We start from the raw sequence: 24,423 nt of genomic DNA on the forward strand, positions 1-24,423 counted from the left end.
ATTCTTGTACTCTTCTTCCCATTAGCCTTTTACTATGCTTAAAAATCTCATTGTGAATAGATCTTGAAACAAAGGTAGCTGATAGCCTTGTTCCCCATTATTCACCATTATGGAATGTCTTTCCTCACCTGCTTTCCCAACTACTTTTGGGGGGGGGTGCATTTCTGATCCACATAAGAGATGGGACTTTTCCTGTGTAAAAGGGAAACTGAGGAAACCGTCTTTGAGGGAACTGCTACATATTTGGGGTATATGGGGTATTCAGGGAGGTATGAAGATTTGTCAGGCCCTTTTCAGAACTGCTTATCCGCCTTTGGTGTCTACTTGGCACTCAACTTTTCCCATGTGGTTCCAAGAAGCTGAAACATGTGTAACAGCCACACTCCAGTAAACTGTCTCGGCAGACAGGTGAAATCAGATTGAGGTTAACCAATGGGCCACAAACCACTTTGTGAGTTAGTGGGGGGCGTCTATCATAAGCTTGAAAAGACTTCTCTTGTAGAATGGGCAGATGAGAACAATTTGTTCCAGTGACCATGAATGAGGCTGAAGCAGGTGCTGTGGAGTGCTTAGAGCTTGGTCAGACATCGAAGATGCCAAGACATCCCCTGCATCCTGAGTCATTGGACTTAGATGCCTGGAAAAGACAGTGAAGTTGCATGTGAGTTGAGACATCACCCTATGATGTCATTGGTCCTCTTCAAAAATGAAGGAAAAACAACAATGTATTTGCCCAGATCTGGATACAGATTTGGAAGCCCATAGCATTCCACTTCCATCTTCAGCTGGCTCTACAAAATATTCTTTAAGAAATCTTTTTTTGTACACATAATTCTTGTGCTTCCTTCTCCTCTTTCTAGTACCGATGTTGGAAAACTGTGTGATCATTCATTTGGAGAGGCATTTACTCTCACCTGAAGAAATTGGAGATAGGAAAAACTGATCCAATTTCCTTCTAATTTTAAACTCCTTCAACCCAGAGATGCCTCATTACATTTGCTCTAGTGAGTGACTCTAATTCAAAGGGCATGATGAGATCTAGAAACAGTGAGTTAATTAATTTTGGCTTGAACTGTCAGTGAAGGGAAATACTGTGAAATAAGGTGGAAAGGTAGATTGAAGCCAGTTTGAGAACTTTAAGTGATAATCTGAGGAGTGTGTATTCCATTTGAAACTGGATATTTTTTTAAATAAATTTTTGTTGATAACTTAGTTTTCTATCATTTACATTTCTCTCTGTAGCCTTCCCTTCAGAATTCCATAGAGTCATTCTTTAAAATAAAGAATTTTTAAGAGAGGAAGAAAAAAAAGTTAACCAACCTATCAAAAAAAGTCTGGCATTATATGCAATATTCCATACAGATGGTCCTTCACTTCCACAGGAGAAGCAGGAGGAACTTGTCATTTCTATCCTGTGAGACTGGGCTTTGTCATTATAATTTGCTTAGTGTCTCTCGTTTTTTTCCTTCTTCTAGTTCCGTTTATATGATTTCATATTAATTCACAGAAGTCTTTGCGAACTGCTCTGTAGTCATCACATTGCTTGTTTCTTATAACACAGTATTATTCTACTACATCCATGTATTCCGATCTGACAGCCATTTTCCAGGCAATGGACATTTATTTAGTTACTAGTTGTTGGTTTTTTTTTTTTTGTCTTTTTTGGAGGGGGGAAAGTAGAGCAATTGGGGTTAAGTGACTTGCCCAAGGTTACACAGCTAGTAAGTGTTAAGTGTCTGAGGCTAAATTTGAACTCAGGTCCTCCTGACTCCAGGGCCCGGGCTCTATTGTGCTACCTAGCTGCCCCTGAGGTGTCTTTTTCTGGATATTCTTTTACAACATTTATTTTCATATTTTGTGGTGGTGGTTCTTTTCATTTGCATTGCTGTAGTCATGTGTGTGTTGTGTGCACATGCTTGCTAGCCTGTGCATATATTTTCTTGGTTCTGCTTTTCCTCAGTTCATGTATTTCTGTGCTTTTCTGTTTTTTTTTAATCATGTTGTTTTTTATAGCACAGAAAGATTACATTTTATTCATATATCATAGTTTCTTTAGCCTTTCCCCACTTGTTGGGCATCTGCTTTGTTTCTAGTTCTTTACTACCTCCAGAAGTGCTGTTCTAAATATTTTGGTGTACCATACACAGAATCTTTCTTTTATCAATGACTCATTTGACTTATATGCCTAGCTTTGAATCTCTGAGACAAGGGGTATATTTTAGTCACTTTATTTGTGTAATTCCAAATTGCTTTCCAAGATGGTTGGAAAATTGCTTTCCAAGATGGTTGGACCAATTCAAAGTTCTACCTACAGTACATTAAAAGTCATCTTTCCACATTCCCTGAAACTCTTCCTGCCTTTTGTGACCTTTTTTTCCCCCAATTTCCTGGAACCTCAGGGTTGTTACTGGTTTGCATTTATTTTGAGAACAGTTTGTTCATGTCCTTTGGGCACTTACTTATTGAGGAATAGCTTTTTGTCTTATGTATTTCTGTTAGTTGTCTTCATAAATTGACTATTGAACCTCTAGCAGAGATATTTATATTTGTTACAGGGATTTTTCTCCAGGCAACCACTTCCTTTCGTATCCTAATTGTATTAACTTAATTGATTTTGAATTTCATGGAATTTAAATGATCTATTTATCTTTTATAATTTTTTAAATTTTCTTATTTTTTTAAAGGTATGAAATAGTAAGAAAAAAATTTAAGTAGCACTGTGCTAAATGCTTAGTATATGACAGCAGACTAAACATACTCCCTATCTTCAAGGAACTTACATTCTAATGGAGGAGAAACTGTGCAAGAAATTGTATATATGTGTGTATATGTATGTATACACATAGTGGAAGAGGTGTGTGTGTGTGTGTGTGTGTGTGTGTGTGTGTGTGTGTGTGTGTGTATCTCATAATGGCAATTCCTTCCTGGCACAGGTTGGACTGCATGGTCTCTGAGGGCTCTTTTAACTCTAAGTTTCATGAGTCTGTGGATAGGAGTAAGATGTGTTTATATTTCTTTATTAGGAAATTTGTTTTAGTAGTTGTGTGAAAAGTGGATACTAATTATAACAACAGTTACATCATTTATAGAATGCTTTACTCCAGGAGTGTTATGAGACTCAAATGGGGACACACACCTACATAATACACATACATATATATATATATATCACATATATATGTTAAAATTCTATATTAATGTCAGATAATATACTTATTGAAGTGTTACAAAATATCTGTGAAGAGGTAAAATAGGTGTTATTCACATTATAGATAAAAAAACTGAGACTTGGGTTAAGTGACTTGTCCCCGTGCACATAGCTATTAAGTGTTAGAGACAGGATTTGAATCCGTGTCTAGCACTTTACCAACCAAAAAGGATGTCCCAAAAGTCTTACTGCAGTTTTAAGCTTTAATAACGTACTATACTGTCTCTCATGACAGTATAGTATGCTACTGGATTAGAAAGAATTCATTTACCAAGCATTCTTTGTGCCCAGGACTGGGGTCCTGGGGGTGGACCAGTGAGAGGAGCAGTGGTAGACTCAGTTCTAATACATTCTTTGATTCTATTCTATTGAGTAGGGCTGGACTGTGGCCACTAGAGAGCTCCAGTGTTTTCTAAGAGATCATGGACTTGGAACTCTCAAGCAGAGCTTTCCAGGTCAAGTTTACTGCTTTGTCTGATCTGCTTCCATGACAATTAGGAGATATCTGTCCCGGAGGTTAAGCGTATCTCTGGCCTGGCTTCTATTTAGGTTAATCTTGAATGACTCTAGGTACCAGGAATGTTTAAGGTTTCTAGACTGTTCATTCTATAGGTGGCAGGAAGAAGCTCAAGAATTGATGAGGGGACAGAGGCATGAGCATTAGCCCCACATACATACCTGGAGGCCCACAGGAAGCTCCATTATGCAGGCCCCCTAATCCACCCGATGAAGTGTGTGACACTAGTGCTAGAAAAGAGAAAATATGCACACATAATATTTGTGCATACAAATAGAAGAAACATATAGGTGGCCAGGAGCTGGGCTGTTACTTGAGTGCTCACAAGGAGAAGGCTCACAATCTGATGGGAAACTAAAGCAAAATATAGTACCACAGAAGAAGACGACAACATGAAAACAGCTACAATCAAAACCTCAAAGGAAAAATGCTAATCAGATAAAAGCCCACTAAGAATTCCTGGAAGCTTAAAGAGCTAAGAGTGATAGGAGAATGAAAATGATGAAAAGAGAATTAGCACCTTGGTTAAAAAAAAAGGCACAAAAAATACTGAAGAAAGTAACACTGAAAAACAGAACTGACCTAATGGCAAGAGAGACAAAAATATACTGAAGAAAAGAACTCTTTAAAAAGCAGAAAAGGTCAAATGGAAAAGGTGATGCAAAAATTCACTGAAGAAAAGAATTCCTTAAAAATTCTAATTGGGCAAATGGAAGCTAATGACTTCATGAGACATCAAGAAAATAAAATCAAAAGAATGAAAAAATAGTAGAAAATGTGAGATTTCATCAGGAAAACAAGTGACCGGGAAAATAGATCAAGGAGAGAGAACGTAAGAATGATTAGATTGCCTGAAAGCCACAATTAAAAAAAACAACTTGGATATCATTTTTCAAGACATTTATAAAAGAAAACTTCCCTGATATCTTAGATTCAGAGGGCAAAATAGAAATGTAAAGAATCCATTGCTCACCTTCCCTCTTTTCCCTTTGCATCCATCTTTCTTACCCTTTAATTTTTTGGGAGGGTGGTGGTATCATCCTATCATAATCAACTCATACCCATGCCCACTGTCTATATATATATATATATATATATATATATATATATATATATGCTAACTACCTGATGATGACAAAATTCTTAGGAGTTAACACATATCAGTTTCCCATGTAAAATGAGAACAGTTTAATCTTATCAGATACCTTATGGTTTCTCTTTCTTGTTTATACCTTTTCATGTTTGTCTTTAAAGTAGACACTGCTAAATTTTATATTATCCTGACTATGGCTGCACAGTTTTTGAATTGTTTCTTTCTGGTGGCTTACACTATTTTCTCCTTGACCTGAGAGCTCTGGAATTTAGCTATAATATTTCTGGGAGTTTTCATTTTGAAATCTCTTCTAGGCCCTTATTTTGATCATGGCTTTCAGGCAGTCTAATTCTAATTTTTGTTAAAAAAATATTATTTTCTTCTCTGAGTTTATATCTCTTCTTTTCCATTTGGCCAGTAATGCTTTTTAAGTTGTTTTCTTCAGTGAATTTTTGTATATCCCTTTCCATTTGGCCAAATATGCTTTTTAAAGAGTTATTCTTTTTAATGGATTTTTGTGCCTCTTTTACCATTTGTCATATTCTGTTTTTCAAGGTGTTATTTTCTTCTTGGATCACTCTCATGTCTTTTCCCATTTTTTCCTCTACCTCTCATTAGATTTTTAAAATCTCTTTCAAGCTCTTCCATGAATTTTTTGGGGACCTGAGGCCAATTCATTTTTCTTTGGGGAGGCTTTGCATGTAGACATTTTGACATATTGTCCTTTTCTGAGTTTGTTTTGATCTTTCCTCCCACCATAGTGACTTTCTATGGTCAGGTTATTTTTTTGTTGTTTGCTTATTTTTTCTGCCTATTTCTTGACTTCTAACTTTATGTTAAAGTTGGGCTTTGCTCCTGGGGTGGAGGAGGTGCTATTCAATATTTAAGGCTTTTTGATCTGTTGGTTTTAGAACTAGTTGGTGGGTAGGAAGGATGGGAGGTTCTGCAAATTTTCAACTCTTCCAAGGTGGTATGATCTAAGGAGAGGCATGGTTATTGCTCTCCTGGCCTGTCCACTGATCTTTCCGTGACCACAAGTACTCTTTTCTTCCCTGGAAATATTACGGGTCCCACTCTCCAGTGCTTGGGAGTGTGCTAGTGTTCCTCTTTACTCTGGACTGTGACCAGGAACAGAGTATGGGCAATGCAACAGAGACACGCACCCCGTGCCAGCAAAGGGTCCCTTATAATTTTCTTCTGAACATTTGTCTGACTCCTTTACTATCTATGGACTGAGAGCTCCAGAAGTCACTGGTGCAGATTCAGTTACGGCCAGGGCCTGCTGTTGGCTTGTGCCAGGGCTCAGGGCCTTGCTGTCGATTACTGGGCAGGACATGTATTGGACCACACTCTCTTCTTATCCCTCTGAGACAGACCTTTCCTGCTGACCTTCTAACAGTCTTGAGGTAAAATATTTTTTTCACTCTGTCCTTTTGTTGCTTTTGCCACTCGAGAATTTGTTTTGAGGTATTATTTTTTCTTTTTTTTTCACTTTTCAAATGCTTTATTAACTTCTGATTTACATCATTCATTTTCGCCAGATTTTGAGTTATAAATTTTCTCGCCATCTTTCCCCTACCCACCACCCCAAAATAGCAGTCCCACAGGATATCCCCTCCTCCAGTCTGCTCTCTCCCATATTTTCTCCCATACCCCTTTCGACTTTTCCAGTGGATCTCTATGCCCCAGTGCCTGTATATCTTATTTCCCAATTACATGTAAAATAATACTAATAATAGTATATATGTGTGTGTATATATATTTAAACATTTTTTTTAAAACTTTGAATTCCAGTTTCATTCCCTTCCTCCCTTGTCATCCACTCTTACTGGGAAGATAAGCAGTTCAGTATAGGTTGTACATGTGTAGCTAATGCAAAACATTAACAGAGTAGATATATTGTAAAAGACTGACTATATTTCCCTCCCTCCTATTCCACCTCCCACTTGTTCTATTCTCTATTTTGATCCCATCCCTTTTCAAAAGTGGGTGCTTCCAACTTCCCAGCCTGCCCTCCCTTCCATCATCCACCCTCTTATCCCCTTCCCCCCTACTCTCCTGTAGAGTGAGATACCCTATTTAGTGTGTCTTTCATTCCCTCCCCAAATCAAATTCAATGAGAATAAGATTGACCCATTCCCTTTTGCCTTCCTATTCTTCTCCTCTATTGTAACCATTTCCCCTTGCCTCTTCTATATGAGATAGTTTACCCCATTCTGTCTCTCCTCATCTCCTCATTATATTCCTCTCTCACCTCTTAATTTCACCTTTTAAGTATCATCCCTTCCTATTAAATTGGTCCTGTGCCCTTTATCTTTGTATACCTGTAAACATATATATACACTTTCACATATGTATGTAGATAAACCCACATATATATGTATATATATATATATGTATTTCTATTCCCTTCAACTATTTTCATACTGAGAAAAGTTTCATCAGTTACAATTATAGTTTTCCCATGTAGGAATGTTAATAATTAGTTCAACTTTGATAAGTTCCTTATGATTTCTTTTCCCTGTTTACCTTCTCATACTTCTCTTGCTTCTTGTATCTGAATGTCAAATTTTCTATTCAACTCTGGTTTTTTCATCAAGAATGCTTGAAAAGTCCTCTATTTCACTGAATGGCCATATTTTCCCCTGAAACATGATACTCAGTTTTGCTGGGTAGGTGACTCTTGGTTTTAATCCCAGCTCCTTTGCCCTCTGGAATATCATATTCCAAGCCCTTTGATCCCTTAGTGTAGAAGCTTCCAGATCCTGGGTTATCCTGATTGTGTTTCCACAATATTCAAATTGTTTCTTCCTGGTTGCTTTTAATTATTCTCTCCTTGATCTGGGAATTCCGGAACCTGGCTATAATATTCCTAGGAGTTTTCTTTTTGGGATCTTTTTCAGGAGGTGATCGGTGGATTCTTTCAACCTCTATTTTGGCCTCTGGTTCTAAAATATCAGGGTAGTTTTCCTTGAGAATTTCTTGGAGGATGATTTCTAGGTTCTTTCTTTGATCATGGCTTTCAGGTAGTCCAATAATTTTTAAATTATCTCTCCTGGATCTATTTTCCAGGTCAATGATTTTTCCCATGAGATATTTCACATTGCCTTCTATTATTTCATTTGTTTGGATCTGTTTAACAGCATCTTGATTTCTTATAAAGTCATTAGCTTCCATTTGCTCCAATCTAATTCTGAAGGAATGGTTTTCCTCATTGAGCTTTTGAGATTCTTTTTCCATCTGGCAAATTCAGCTTTTTAAGCCATTCTTCTCCTCATTGCCTTTTTGAGCCTCTTTTGCCATTTGAGTTAGTCTATTTTTTAAGGTATGATTTTCCTCAGTCAGGCTGTTGACTCCCATTTCATAATTTTCTTGCATAGTTCTCATTCCTCGACTTCTCTCATCTGCTTCTTAAGGTCCTCTATGGCCTGTAACCAGTTCGTATTTTTCTTGGAAGCTTTTGTTGCAGGAGTTCTGACTTCACTGTCTTCCTCCTGTTCCATGCTTTGATCCTTTTTGTCCCCAAAATAGGAGTCTAATGTTGGATTTCTTTTCTTGGTTTGCTTCCTTTGCCTGGTCATGTTGCCACTCAATTACTTGACTTTTGGGCTTTTTGCCACTGTAGGACTCTGCCACCCGACAGGGGAGTTTCGTTCCAAATGCTGGGGTTTTATCAGCTGCTGGAGGTATTAGTTGGGTGCCCTCTCTGAAGCCTCCATACACTCTGGCAAGCTGAGCACACACCCCAGGAGCTCCACCCTAGACTGCAATCCAGATCCAAGCAGGTTAAAGCAAGAGCAATTAAGCCTAAGACTGGTTGCTTGGTCCCTCTACATTCTGCAGGCCAGGAGCTGAAGCTGCCATGTGGCAGCAGCTGTGCCATAGCCCTCAGCGGCTTTTTGTGCCGGGGGCAAAAGCCAACACACTCCCAACTATTGGGTCCCAAAGTCCACACTACACTGACCTCTCACTTTGTCCTTAACATCTATGTGTTGATAATTCTGGATCACCACAGCTGCTGGTGATCTGGAGTTCCTCCAGCTGGCGGCTGGTCAGACCCTCCCTGGGGCTTAAACCTCAGGGTGGGGCTGGGCTCAACTCCCAGAACATTGTACTGGCCTATTCCTGCCGACCTGCTGGGCTGGCCTTAGTGGGAAGTTAACTTCTCTGTGTCATTTTATGGGTACTGTAGCTCCAAAGTTTGTTCAGAGTTCCCTTTTACATGAATTGGAGGTGGTGGAAGCCTGAGCGTGCAGAGGTCCTGTTTCTACTCTGCCATCTTGACTCTGCCCCCTTGAGGTATTATTTTAAAGTTGTTTGGAGGGTAGTTTGGGAGTGATCAGGTGAGTCCCTGCCTTTATTCCACCATCTTGGCTCCAGTTCTTATAGTTTCCTGAAAAGAATACCAAAATGAAAACTCCCAGGAATATTATAGGCAAATTGATGGTGGGGATGAGAGATAATAGGTATACTAATGAATTGATGGTAGAGTTGAGAACTGATTCAGCCATTCTGGAACTATGCCCAAAGGGCTATATAACTGTGCATACCTTTTGACAATACTACTACTAGGCCTGTACTCCAAAGAGATCAAAGAAAAATGAAATATGTACAAAATATTTATAACAGCTTATGTTGTGAAAGATGAAAGCTTATGATGTGAAATAATTGTAAATTGATGGAATGCCCCTCAATTGGAAAATGACTGAACAAGTTGTGGCATACGATTATAATGTAGTAGTATTATGCTATAAAAAAATGAAGGGGATGGTTTCAGAAAAACTGAAAAGACTTATGTGAACTGATGAAAAGTGAAATGAGCAGAACTGGAGATTACACTGTAATAATTAACTGTTATAATTACTGTTACACAGTGACAGAAATATTATAAGGATGATCATCTATAAAAGACTTAGCTGCTTTGATTGATGCAGTGATTCAAAACGATTCTGAAGGACTTGTGATGAAAAACACTAGAGAGAGAACTGATGAATTTTGAGTGCAAATTGAAGCATAATTTTTTCACTATTTTTCTTGCTTTTTTTGCAGTATGGCTAATGTGAAAATGGTTTTTTGATTTCACATGTATATTTGATATATTGTGAAGAGCCTTACATTTCATACCAAACATCTTGTATTTTGTCAATAGAGAACTACTGAATGTTTTAAAGCAAGGGAGTGATGGGGTTGGACATAAACATAAAGCTTGAATTGAAAGTGTGAGACACTGAAGGGCGTTAGGAATCCATGGCAATAGACCATCTAAATAGTGTTAAGGGCCTGCAAATGTGGTGATAAGGAGTACGAGTAGAGAGGAAGGGGATGAATTTGAGAGAGATTATAAAAAATAGAATGGAAAGGACTTGGAAAGTCTGGTTGTAGGGGAATAATGGAAAAGGAAAAAACTCAAAGATAAATCTCACAGTCTGAAACCAGGAATGGGCAGAGGCCTCTCCCCAGAAAGTTGTCTTGGCAGACAGGCTAAACCAGGTTGAGGGTAACTGTTGGGCCTCAAACCAGTTGGTGAATGGGGGGGGGTGTCTACACCAAGCATTAGAAGACTCCCCCTTGAAGAATGGGCATATGAGAACAGTTTGTTCCAATGGCCATGAAGGAGGCTGAAGCAGGTGCTGTGGTCATTGATAACCAAGGTCATCCACTGCATCTTGTGCCATTGCCAGTTTTCTTGACTTTTGTCTTGCCATTGGACTTTGATGACTCTGGAAGAGAGAGTGAGGCTGATAACTTTTTGCAAACTCTGTCTCACTTCAGTTCATTTCACATGTGAGTCAGGTTATTACCCATGATGCCATTGTGCTGCTTTGAAAACTAAGGGCAAACAACAACCACTGTGTCCAAGTAATATAGTGAAGTTGAAAGGTTTGAGAAAAATTTTCTTTTTATATATTTTATTTGAGATGCCAATAAAACATTCGGATGGAGATACCCAACAGGAAATTGGAAATATAGGTTTGGAGTTCTAGGGAGAGATTGGGGTTAAATACATGAATTTGGCTGTCTTTTGCATAAAGATGGTAATTGAAACCAAATGAGTAGATGAGATTACTTAGGGAAAGTATTTTAGAGGAAGAAAAGGAGGCCTAGACTAGAACTTTGAGGGACACCTACATCTAGGATGCTGTAGGAAAAAGATGAACTAGACCAAGAAGGAACTTGTACAGGTGGTAGATGAGCCAAGAGAATGATGTCATAGAAGCCAGGAAGAGACAGTGTAAAGGAAGAGGGTATGGTCAGGCTTGTCAAATGTGGCAAAGAGATCAAATAGGATGAGGACTGAGAAAGGGCCATTGGGTTTGCCACCTTAGAGAAAGATCATTGGTGACCCTGAAGATGGGAGTTTCAGTAGAGTGGAGGAGACAAATGCCTGGTTTTTAAAGTTAAGGAGAGTGAACAGAGTATAGAATGTTCTTTATAGAAGTTTAGAGTGAAAGGAGAAGAGAGATGATAATGATTTGAGGGGATTACAGGGCAAAAGGGAGGTTTTTTAGGATGTGGACGCCAGAGTATGTCAGAACACACACAGCTAGTTGGAACAGTGGTTAGTCCTGGAGTCAGAAGGACTTGAGTTCAAATTTGGCTTTAGATATTTACTAGCTCTGTGACTCCTGGCAAGTCACTTAACTGTATTTGTCTGTTTTCTGATCTGTAAAATGGGGATAATAATAGCACCTATCTTATAGAGTTGTTGTGAGGATCAAGTGAGATAATAAACAGCTTTTAGCACAATGTCTGACACATAGTAAACTCTGTATAAATGTTAGTTATTATTATTATGAAAAACTTTGACTTCCTACCCAAGGATATACAACTAGATCCCTTAGGCACCTGCCTCCAAGGACAAAGTGCACTTTTTTTTTTTTTGGAGGGGGGAAGGCAGGGCAATTGGGGTTATAAGTGACTTGCCCAAGGTCACATGGCTAGTAAGTGTTAAGTATCTGAGTTCACATTTGAACTCAGGTCCTCCTGACTCCAGGGTCAGTGCTCTATTCACTGTGCCACTTAGCCGCCCCCAAGTGCACTTTTAAAAAGCAGGAATCTATGTGTATGTGTGCATGAGTGCATGTGCACTTTATATTGTGTACTTTGCTTTATGCAATAATAGTGTTTCTGAAATACTCAATATAAAGCAGCTTTTTGGTAACTCATTCTTTGTGCACTAAAACAGTGTCACTACATAAAAAAGCATGCAATAAATCTTTCTGTAAACCAGACGATCATTTTGCAGTGTCAGTAGTGACTCCTTAATTTATCTTTATTTAATTTCATTTATTTATTTTTATTTAATTAAAAAATAAGATTTTCATATCCATATAGACAGATATATCAGTGTTATATTTTATTGTAGAGACTTTTAATCCGGCCTCAGACACTTAACACAAAAAAAACTAGTCTTATGGCCTTGGGCAAGTCACGTAACCCCAATTGCCCTCCAGAAAGCAAAAAAAAAAAAAAGAGGCTAAAGACTTTTATATTTCCCAACCTGTGATTAATTGTGGTTTTTCTGCATTCAAGTAACAGTGAGCCATGTTAACAAGTTTCTGCTGGTTGGGCTCAGCTGTATACAAAAAGGGTGGTTGTTTTTTGTTTTGTTTTGTTTTGTTTTTTAAGATTTGAACACTTAAATTTTCCCCATCTCAGCTGTTTAACTAAGGAGATTATCCCCGTTGATGACCTGGCTTTCTGACTTCTGATCTCAGGTCTCCTTAATCTGTGTGCTTTGCCCCCTTTCCCCAAAATGACAAGGATTTGATTCTTCCTTCTGGGTCCCAAATTTCTTACCCTATTTAGCATAATTCTTCCTCAGTTATTTATGTGTGGCTTATTCATGACAATTCAGGTCCCCCTTCCAAGTACTGACCAGTCGTCTCAAGGCTTCCAGCAGTAAGAATTAAGTCAAATAAGGGGTCAGAAGTTCCACACAGAAGAAAATTAGTTTTTCTCTGAGTTTATGACTTATATGTATGCAAATCCAAACGTAGGTTATCTGAAATTACCTACCCTTATGTATTAAACATAACTTGCCTTTGTAGGCATGGTTGACAGTTTAGGAAAATATAGGCTCATTCTTCAGCCTAATATTTCTCCATGTAAGTGAAGGAAGGCAAGTGTGGAATGAAAATAATAGCAGTGTTTATGTCTATAGGGCCAAAACAGAAGCAGTCCTAAAGATTCTGGTAACTAATCCCAGAGAAGAGTCTCAGTTGTCCAGAAACTGAACCCAATTGAAAGCCCCCCTTTATCCCTCTAGATTCATGTCACCAGATGTTTACTTCTTAGGCCCCTTGGCCCCGATACCTTGTCTAAGGTAGATCATGTGACTTCAGAGAATCAGACCTGCCCTTAATTATCAGGTGCAGCATCAGTAACTGCAGTGACTAGGAGGCCAGAGTCTCTTAATTCAAACCATGGGATTAAATATTAATCTTAATTATAAGAAGACTTAAGTATCCCGAAGGCAGGGGTTGTTTCTCAGTTTATTGCTTCCAGTAAGTCAGAAGTTTTCAGGAAAGAACCGGATGGCAAATCAGCTTGCAGATTCCAAGCCCAAAGCCAGGATGAGCTGGCAGAACTGGTTCACCTTTGGAAGGAGGTGAAGCTTTGAGTCATCCAACACTGAAGCCAGTTTCTTTGGAACTCTCATTTCTTGGAGCTTCGCCAATGAGCCTCAATACACCCACCCCTATGATAAAGGGAAAGAATATCCTAAATGTCTGCTGGCTACTGTGTATAGCCAGGTGTGTTCACCTTCTGGCTTATCGCCAGCCCTAGCATCTCTTTGGTACATTTCTCACATCTACCTGGGTATTTAGATTTTTCCCAAGACTTAAGGGCCAAGTGTCTGAAACTGATGTTAGGGATTGCTGAGAGAGACTGAGTCATTATTTCTCTGTATTTGCTTGAGGAACCCCAGGTTTTCCCTGCCCTTCTAGCTGAATAGTGCCAGAGATCAGTATTTAGCACAGGGCATATTGAATAGAATCAGTAGTGACAACAGGAACTCCTACCACACTTTCATCCTTAGGGTTAGTCTTTGGTGATGGTGTTCAAAGAGAAAGGATATTTTATCCAAGCTTACAAAGCAGCTCCAGTTCATATCAGATACACGTGAATAACTGCATAGCTGGTTCTGCCATGTACGTGAGTGCTAAAAGGGAGATAGATGTGTTGGAGTGAGCCAAGGGGCTCATTAGTGTAGAGGTTCAAAAGTAGGGGTTGCTTGCTCAATCCATTGGTTTATATAAAATTCATTTTTATATTTCTTTCTCTGACTGGGATCACCAAGAATAATGGTGATTCACACCTTTTCAGGTTCATTTTCCTTTGCCTTCTGCAGGAAGAGTGTGAAAGTAGAAGTAGTGTTATTTTTGTAGTTCTTTTCGACTCTGTTTCTCCCAGTTTCTAACAGAATTACCTGGGTAAGGGTCTGATCCCATATGGACTTGGTGAGATATGCTCAGCTGCAATCAGGGGAAACTTAAGTGTTGAATAATATTGTAGAAATTTGCATGAAAGATTAAAGATTTCTAGAAGTGGTTAAGCGAAAAATTCAACAAAGAGTTCAACCTCAGGACCCAAACCAGCCAGTCTTCTTGGTTGGGATTTGCCTCAGTGTCAGCACTTGGAAGATCCTGGGTTTCCCAGGGGCTTATTGAGAACAACCTCATATTCCATATTGTACCCTATCACCCCTCCTTACATCCCCACTTTACATAGGATTTCTGATGTCATCAGGTTAAATATTATAGAAAGGCTTGCATTCTTCACAATTTCTAAGTGTCTCACATGCAGAGGGTAACCATAAATGATATTAATAATAGATATCCTAAGCTCCAAGCAGTAGCTATAGCTCAAGGCAGACCTCTCTCAGTTTTACCATGTGCAAGAGAGGACCCATCAAACAGGCAGTTCTCAGACTGCCCAGTTGATTTGACCAAAGAGTCTGCAGCATCCTGGATGGAATGACATGAGGGCCAGGTTTTCCATTCATTTGAGGAGTTGTACAAACAAGTTTCACTATTTTTTCATGTTAGAATTTGATTGATTCTTAAACTACAAGGTTTCCAGTTTAGGTCAGAAAGTTTGTCTTTGTAAAACTCTAGTTAGACAAGCTGTAGTTGGAAACTTTTAACATTATTTGTTGCAGTATTACCTTTGTTATCTAGAGTCTTGTACAAAATTGTGAACCAGAGCACAATATTATGCTCATGGCATCATGGTTGTGCCTGAACACAGGTCATTTGTGAAAAGAAGAGGTCCATATGCAGTACAAAAAAAATATTCATAGAAACCCTTATAGGGTAACAAAGAACTAGAAACAAAGATATCCATTGGGAAATGGCTAAACAAATTGTGGCAAATGAGTGTCATGTTTCTTACAGGCATGGCTGCAAGAAACAATAAATGTGAATTCAGAGAAGTGTGGAAAGACTTCGATGAACTGTTGAAAAACCAAGTAAGTGAAGCCAAGGAAACAGTAAATATCATGTCCACATTATAACCACAACCCCTCAAAATTGAAAATTAATGTTACCATATTACAGAGAACAAGCTTAGTCCCCAAAAAGGAGATAAGAAGTACCTCCCTCCCTACCATCCTTTGAAGAGGTGAGGAAGTCTTGATTGTAATTTTTTTAATGTATTAGTTTTGCTGATTTTTTTTTCATCTTCCCCTTTAAAAAATATTTTTTGTTACAAGGGATGACTCTGGGGGAGGAAGAGGAAGGGAGGGAAGGTTGCAGAGGAAAATTTAGGTGATGAATAAACAAAAGATACCAATAAAAATTTATTTGGAAAAAAAAAAGAACTTGCCATTAGGGAACTGATGATCTGATGATGGCATTGATTTTGGCTAATACAGGTTACACTGGTGACTAGGAAGGGTAATAAATGAATAGAAATTCAGTTAAATAGTTGGGTCTCTGGTGCCTACTATGTGCAAGACTGTTATAGCACTGAGGCAGAAGGAGGACCGGAGAGGAAGAGATGCATAAGATGTGGTTCCTGTCCTTAAGGAGTCTGTTGCGTAGGGAAGAATAAGACATGTATACAAATGCGCAGGCACACGCACACAGACACAGAGACACACATACTACAGTGTAGTGAGAGAGGAACAAAAATGGTGACATGAGACCTCAGAAAAAAGGGATTTCTTTTAGTTTATAGAGGGGAGCCTCAAAGAATGATTCATGGAGATGGTATTTATTGGGCCTTAAAATGATGAATATATGAAGATGAGGTTGAGGGAATTCTAGGCATTGGGAACAAACGTGGAGGTGAGAGATTGTTGGATATGGTCATAGAATGGTAAGAAGTCCAGTTTGGCTAGAGTATAGAGAAGTATGATTTCTTTGTTATGGATCTGTGATTTCATCTCTGTGAGGTACTTCTGGCAAAGAAACTTCTTCCACTAATGTAGCTCCACACCTCATCTGTCACTTAAGAGTCTTACTGTTGTCTGGGGCGTTGAGAAGTTAAGTGACTTTACTTATGGTCACACACAGCCAGTATAGGTCAGAGGCAGGATTTGAAACCAGGTCTACCAGACTCCAAGGCTGACCCTCTACTCCATCATGCTGTGTTATGTATGATGTGAAGTTGGAATTGGAGCAGAATTTTAGAGGGTCTTGAGTGTGAGGTCAAGTTTGAATTTTAAGCTGTTGGCAGCAGAGAATGGCTAAGATTTTTTAAATAGGAATGTGATGTGACCAGAGCTAAACAGATTAAGAAGATCTTTATTGTAGCAGTATCAAGACTGGTGAGTAGTGTCAGAGATTTAGGTTATTTCAGCAGAGCAGGCAGGAAGCTATGAGGCCACTAAAAGTATTTTAGTTGTGGATGAAGAAGAGATATTTTGAACCCTAGGGACCATCTGGTCTAACTCATACCTAACTGAGAATACTCTCTACAATGCCCCAAAGCCTTACTTGAAGACCTCCAGTGAGACAAACGAATCCTACTTTTGGATAGCTCTAACGGTAAGGAAATATTTCTTACTTTGAACTTAATTTGCCTCTCTCTTGCTTCTTCCTGGTCCTAGTTCTGCTCTCTGGAGTGAAACAGGACAAGTTTAATCTCTCTTATCTATGACAACCATTCAAATATTTGAAGACAATTATGTTTCTCCAAGTCTTTTCTCCTAGTTACTTCAACAAGCCCTAAGTGGTATGATCTGGCCCTTTATAACCATGATTATTTTACTTTTAGCACTTATCATCATCCTTAAAATATGGTGCCAAGAACTAAACATAGCACTCTAGATATTTCCCAACCAGGGCAAAATATCACTGTCCTTCCTACTCCTGCCATGGTTTTGTTCTTTTCTTTTCACCACTCCCTCCCTCTTCTCTTCCCTCAAAATCTCACTTACTCATTCTTTCTCTTTCTCCCTATCTTAAAGGGAAATATGGCAGGTAAAAAAGCTCTGACTTCTAAAATCCTATGTATGGCCCTTAGTCATTAAATTGAATTCATCAAATGCTTGCTAAGAGCTTTTTGTTATTGTTGTTAGTCATTTTTAAATTGTGTCTGACCCTTTGTGACCTCATGTGAGGTTTTCTTGGCAAAAGATACTACTAGAGTGGTTTGCCATTTCTTTCAACTCATTTTGCAGGTGCGGAACTGAGGCAGAGTTGAGTGATTTGCCCAGGGTCACACAGCGAGTGTCTGAGACCAGAAAAACTCATAAAGATGAGTCTTCCTAATTCCAAGCCCAGTACTTATTCACTGTACCACTTAGCTATCCCCCATGTACAAAACACATGGGAGCACAACAAGAACCAGGCAGTCCCCTGGCTTCAGGGAGCTTACTGTTGAGTGTGGGGATATGATTTACAATGGGAGTACAAAATTACAAGCAAGATATACAAGGTGCTTTCTTGGACCACAGGAGATCCCAACAGAATGAGGAAAGCCTTAATGGAAAAATTGGTTTTGAAGGGTTGATAAGATACCTACACAGTGTAGATTTTGGAGAATGGCTTAATCTGAGAATTACTTTCTGGTTCAGTATGGGTAGTTTCTAACCCCACAGAAGTTGAAAGAAGAGTAAAGCAATTGAAAGATTTATTTCAGGATTGCCTAACAGAAGCCACAACCCTTTTCTTTCTGGTTTTCATAATTGACTTTAACATTTCAATCACAGGATAAGAGTTTCTTACTTTAGATCTCAAACAGCTGAGTCAGTTTTCACAACATATTTCTTGCCCCTCAAAAAAAGAAAAAGGAACTTTCGAAAACACCTAAAATTTCTTTCTAGCAACAGTTTTGTTTAGAGGATTCTTGGATACAAACTTTTTCTGCATGTCTAAGCAATTGCATAATCTGGCATAATTGTTCAGATATAGGTGGTGGGAAGACAGGAAATGCTAGAGAAACTCATTTTATCTTAGAGGGATCCATGAGACAGAAACCACCCTTCATCCCGGGGCAGCCCTTAGGTGAGTGGCTATATCAGGAGATGGAATTAAAAAGTCATCTTTCATTTAGCTGCAAGTGTATGAATATAAACTCCTTTGGATTGTTTACAGTATGACAGGGTCACCATCAGGGTCTTATCAGGCAAAGATGATGGAAGAATTTTAACAGAATGGAGACTTGAGAAGAACCCCAGGAGTCATTCATTCAGTACTGAATATTTGTTTATTGTTCTTGGTTCACATCTAAAATTAATTTTATTATGCACATTACCAAAATGAATATGAACATATATTCAGAATTTTTTATGATAAAGAATATTACTTGGGGCAGCTAGGTGGCACAGTGGATATAGAGTACCAGGCCTAGAGTCAGGAAGACCTGAGTTAAAATTTTTAGCCTCATATACTTACTAGCAGTATGACTCTGGACAACCCACTTAACCTCTTTCAACTTCAGTTTCCTCCATCTGCAAAATAAAGATTATAATAATAGTACCTACCTCCCAGGGTTGTATTTGTAAAAGTATTTAGCATAGTTCCTGGCATATAGTAGGCACTATATAAATATTAGCCATTATTATTATATAACTTAATATTAACAGCTTACAAATTATTATATATCACCTTCACATTCCTTTGTCAATTCACATTTTAACAAACACTAAGCTCTTAATGTAGGCTTCAGTTTCCTAAGTGTAGAATGAGGGTTACTAGATGACCTCCAAGGTCCCTTCCAACTCTAAATCTAAAATGTTACTATCTTTTTTCTCATTACCGTAGGAGACATAAAGATAAAGAAGACCATTTGTCTGTTTGTTTGTTTGTTTGTTTGTTTAGGAGCTCACAGTGAAAAGGTATTTAGACTGATAAATTACTGTACAAGAAATTAAAGGAAAAATGGCAAGAAAGTCCTACATGGCTATGTTGTTGTTCAGAGGGGAAATACCCTAGGCATAGGGAGTGGCATGAGCTAACATGTGAAGACAGGAGAGTAGAAGGCATGTTTAGGCAGTCCTGAGGAATCTAATTTGACTGTAATCAAGAGTGCATGTAAGGAGTAGTTTTAGATAAGACTAGAAAGGTAGGGTGGAGCCCAGCTAAGGAGTTATTCTGTAGGCAGTGGAGGATTATGGAAGATTTTTGAGTGGGGAGTGGGTGATATGATTAGAACAGTGATTCAGAATGTTTAAGATGGAAGTGATTTTTAGGATGGCGTGAAAATTACAAGACCAGAGGAAGGAAGATCAGCTAGGAGGCTGTTTTATTTTGTTAAAGATAATTTGAGTGGGGTGGGGAGCTTTGTGGTGTACATGTGAAATATGTTGTCTAGTCAGACAAATCTGTTGAGTATATTTTGCCCTAGAGAAGAAGTAAAATCATGGTTTTTAATTGTTTAACTGAGGATATCCTACATACTGGTGGATCGTGGAGGACTAGAGGACAGAAGATTCACCTATGGTGAAGTGCTTTTAACTTTTTTTTAAATAAACTTTTATTGCAATTTTTTGTTTATTTTATAAATCACAAAAATTTCTTCCAGTAGCTCTCTTCTTCTTCCCATTCCAGAGAGCCATATCACATAATAAATAATATTTTTAAAAGAAAAGGAAGAAGACGGAAAAATAATCAACAAAACTAATCAGTGAAAATTCTGAAAATATATGCAGTGTACCACACCCATGAATCACTCATTCATTGGGGGTGACTTCTCATTTCTTTAGGGCAGTTGTGCTGTTGACTTTTAAGACTTTTTTGAAACTGATGAGGGGATTTTGTGATTTTGTTTGTTTCTGGGGAATACCTGTCACTGAATGCAAAGTCATGGCTTCTTTTCAGTCTAGGAGGAGTCTGACTCTGTTTATATTTTCCTTGCCATCTTGGAAAAACCCCAGGTTTTTTTTTTTTTTTTGTAATTAAAAAAAGCTGGCCTCTGGTCAGGAGATGGGAAACTTTGGGGACTTCCCTTTCTTGACCACATCTTCATTTGCCTGGGGTTTTAGAATTCTTGCATTGCACATTTTCCTTGTGAGTATAAGAGGGATATCAAGGCTATGAGGGAAGGGAAGAGAGTAAAGCTATCCTTGGGCCTCTGAGCTAGATTCCTCAGACATTGTGTTGCAATCTGAGTTATAGGAATCTCAGTGTGGTCATTTAAAAAGAAAAAAAAACATACTGCAAAAAACCCCTACCTCTGATACAGTTCTAATTCTAGGACAAGTTCTAGTCATTATTTCATGGAACCAATTCTCAAGATCTCAAAATTGAATCATTAATTTATTTCCCTTCAAATATTTTATTTTTTCCAATTACATGTAAAAAAATTTTAACATTCGTCTAAAAAAAATTAGTTCCAAATTCTTTCCTTCCCTCCCCCCTCACTGAGAAGGCAAGCAATTTTATATAGGTTATATATGTGTAATCATCAAAACACATTAGTCATGTCACAAAAGAAAATACAGACAAAAAAAAATCAACCCAAGAAAAATAAAGTTTAAAATAGTATGTTTCAATCTCCATTTTTCATCATTAGTCCTTCAGAATTTTTTTAGATCATTGTATTGCTGAGAATAGTTGTCATTCACTGTTTATCATTATACAATCTTGCTATTACTTCATAGAATGTTTTTTGCTCACTTCACTTTGCATCAGTTCATGTAAGTCTTTCCAGGTTTTTCTGAAAGTATCCTTGTCATTTCTTATAGCACAGTAGTATTTCATCACAATCATACACCAAAACTTCTTTAGACATTCCAATGGAATCTTTCCACAGCATAACCCTCACGTCACCTCATTGGACTGCTTTTTGTCAGATTATTAGGAATCCTTCCCAAAACAAGAAAATATTGTGATGTCCCCTAAATGGGACTTTAAAAAAAAACCCAAAATGTTTAGACTTTTAAAATTATATTATAGTTGGCAAAGCACACATCATGGTAATGCTTGCTCCAGACCCTAGAAAGAAAGGAGAGATGTGTGTGTGTGTGTGTGTGTGTGTGTGTGTGTGTGTGTGTGTGTGTAGAGCAGGGGCAGAAAAGGATGCTATGAGAAACAATAAGTGTGTCAGTGTTTTTAAAGTACCTACTATGTGACTGATTTTATGCTGTTCACTAGGAATGCAAATATAAAAACAAGACAGTTCCTGCCCTATTATTGAGGGGATGGACCATCTTTACAGATAAGTAAATAAGAATAACTTACAAAATTAATGTAAAGTGGCACTTGAGCTGAAGCTTGAAAAGGAGCTAGAGGTTCCAAGAGATGAAGGAGATAGGGGATATAGCAAAGACATGGAGAAGGTCAGTGGAGTGTCATTGATAATGAACAGCAGTAGTATATGTGAAGGAGAGTGGTATGTACCATCCTGGAAAAAAATAGACTAGAACCAGACTGTGAAATGCTTTTAATGACGAGCAGAGGAGTTTGCACTTTGTCTCGGTGTTTTAGGAATATCAGTTTGTTGGCTGTGTGAAAGATGGATTAGAATGGGTGGAAACTAGATGCAGGAACTATTTCAGTAATCCAGATGAAGCATGATACTGGCTTCAGCTTTCTGGCCATTCTCAAACTGTGCCACTTACATTCTAGTCTTCCTCCTTCCTTCAGAATTCAAATTATGTCTCTGAAAACTTGGGCTCTGAGACATGAGCTTTTTTGCCTTATCTTGCCTAGAACTAGGCCCCCATTTCATGTCCCTGCCATTTCCAGAACATGCAATTGCACATACATATCCCTCCTCAGGGACTGTCTGGTTTGTACTTATATCCTCAGCAGTTAGTGTGGCACCTGGCATTTCATAAGCACTTTTCTTTCATTCTTTAGCTAAGAGGATTGTGGTGTAAGTGGAGGAGAGGTGATGAATGTGAAAGATGTTGTAGAGGTAGAGTCAGCAAGATGAATGAGAGTGAAGAATCCAGAATGACCCTTAGGTCATGAACTTGAGTGATTGGGAAAATGGTGGTGCCCTTAACAGAAAGAAGGAAATAATGATGATGGACAGGTTTGGGGGAAAGAAAATGAGTTGTGTTTTGGACACATTGAGTTTTGAGACGCCTGTGGAACACTCATCTTGATGTGTTTAACAGATATTTAGAAATGCAGAACTGAAGGTCACAGTAGAGACAGGGATGATGTGGAGATTTGGCGGGCATTTGCGTAGTGCTGGTAGTTGAATGCATAGGGGCTGATGTGTTAGTGTCAACGACCTATACTGAATCTACTGCTCGTATACCTATAAATATGTTTTTTGATTGTGTTGGCCTCTAACTGTAGACAGGCACATTGCCTATTCTCAGTTCACTCTGATCAGAATTAGCTTCAGTTACCAAAAACTTCTTTTCCCATCTAAACACAAAAGCAAGCTCACAAATTCAAGATGAGGTCATTCATAGTAAGATGCCTTCTATCATGTTTCTTTTAGACTCCAATGTTTTCTGGCCTATATTTTAGTCTCTGGTAAGAGATCAGCAAATGTGTACCATTTTCTCACTGTATTTTTGCAGAATACACTTAATCTTTTCACCATCTTGGAGACGTAGTACTAATAGTTTGGATCTGTCATATTGTTTGCTTCCTTATCCCTTTGGCACATTATGAAATCCTAAATGTACATGTGGTATCTTTCATTAGATTATAGAAAACCCTTGCATATGACATCCTTGTTAAGTAGCTCTCACATGAAATCATTCTTTTATTGTCATCATCATTATCAGCATCATTGTCATCTCCATCATCATCATCAACAAAAGTATTTTAAAAAATTAGTTTGTTTATTTTTAGTTTTCAACATTCACTAACAAGAATTTATTAAGCCTTTATTAAATGTGTCAGGCATCATTTTAAGGGCTAAGGATACAAAGAAAGGAGAAAATAGGATCTCTTCCCTCAAGGAGCTCACATTTTAATGGGAGAAACAACATGCAAGAAATTGTACAAGGTGTATACAAAGTAGATGGAAGGTAATCTCAGAGGGATGCTCTGTCAGTGGGAGGGACCAAGAAGGTTCTCTTATGGAAGGTTGGGATTTAAGTTGAGTCTTGAAGGAAGCCAGAGGAGTTAGGAAATGGAAATGAGGAGGGAGAACATTCCAGACATGGGAGACAGGAGCTGGAGTGCAGTGTGGGAGGAACAGCAAGAAGACCACTGTCATTTGATGGTGAGTACACGGAGGGGAGTAAAGTTTAAGAAACTGGAAAAGTGGGGAAGGGCCGGGTTGCGAAGGGATTTAGAAACCAAAGAGGATTTTATATTTGATCCCTGAGGTAATGGAGAGCGGCTGGAATTGAAGTAATAGGATGACATGATTAGATCTGTACTTTCAGGAGGTTACTTTTACATCTGAGCAGAGAGGTAGGGAGTCCAACCAGAAGGCTGTTGCAGTAGTCCAGAGCGAGATGACGAGAGCTTATGCCAGAGTGTTGGCAGTGTTAGAGGAGGGAAGAGAGCACACAGGTGGCAGTAGATAGGGCAGGTGTTGTAAAAGTGGAAACAGCAAGACCTGGTGAAAGAATGGATCTGTGGGTTGAATGTGAGTCACAAATTAAGTATGAGACTGAAATTGTGAGCCTGCATGACTGGGAGAATATTGGTGCCCTTGACAATAATAGGAGAGTTTGGAAGAGGGGAAGTTTTGGGGGGAAAGTTAGTAAGTTTTGTTTTGGTCGTGTTGAATTTGAGATGTCTATGGGACATCCAGGTCAAAATGTCCAAGATGTAGTTGGTGGTTGGAGATTTGGGCTCAGGAAAGATATTAGGACTGGACAAATGGATTTGAGAATCTAATGCGAAGAAATGATAGTTGCATCTATGATAGCAAATGAAATTAGCAAGCAAGATAGTAAAGAAAAGGTGAGAAATGAAAATTTTTTTATAAAAAAATTTCAGATTAGAATAAAAAAACTTAATTAAATCCCTTTGCTTTATAATTTTCCTAAAGTACAGTTGTGACTCTCACATGCTTACTCACACACACCCAGACACACACCCACTCAGTAAACTCCAGTGGTTCCTTGTTGCTTCTACTACCAAAAATAAACTCTTCATTTAAAATGTCACAACCTGGCCCCTTCCTGCTATGGCAATTTAATTTTAAGAAAAGAGTTAAGGCAGATCTCTGAGCAAGATAATATTATTAGCAGTAGCATGCTACCTATCAATAAATGGGTTGGTGGTT

The 24,423-nt window shown here is 38.4% G+C and overlaps 1 pseudogene; it reads left to right on the forward strand.

Annotated features, from left to right (window-relative positions):
- LOC138173775 (solute carrier family 25 member 3 pseudogene) overlaps positions 1–24,423 on the forward strand; it is a 115,448-nt pseudogene that overhangs the window by 44,446 nt on the left and 46,579 nt on the right.

The sequence above is a fragment of the Petaurus breviceps genome, unplaced genomic scaffold, assembly GCF_028583685.1.
Source record: "Petaurus breviceps papuanus isolate PSGF00001 unplaced genomic scaffold, PetGlider_PUasm1.0 64, whole genome shotgun sequence".
In the NCBI taxonomy this organism is placed as follows: Eukaryota; Metazoa; Chordata; class Mammalia; order Diprotodontia; family Petauridae; genus Petaurus; species Petaurus breviceps.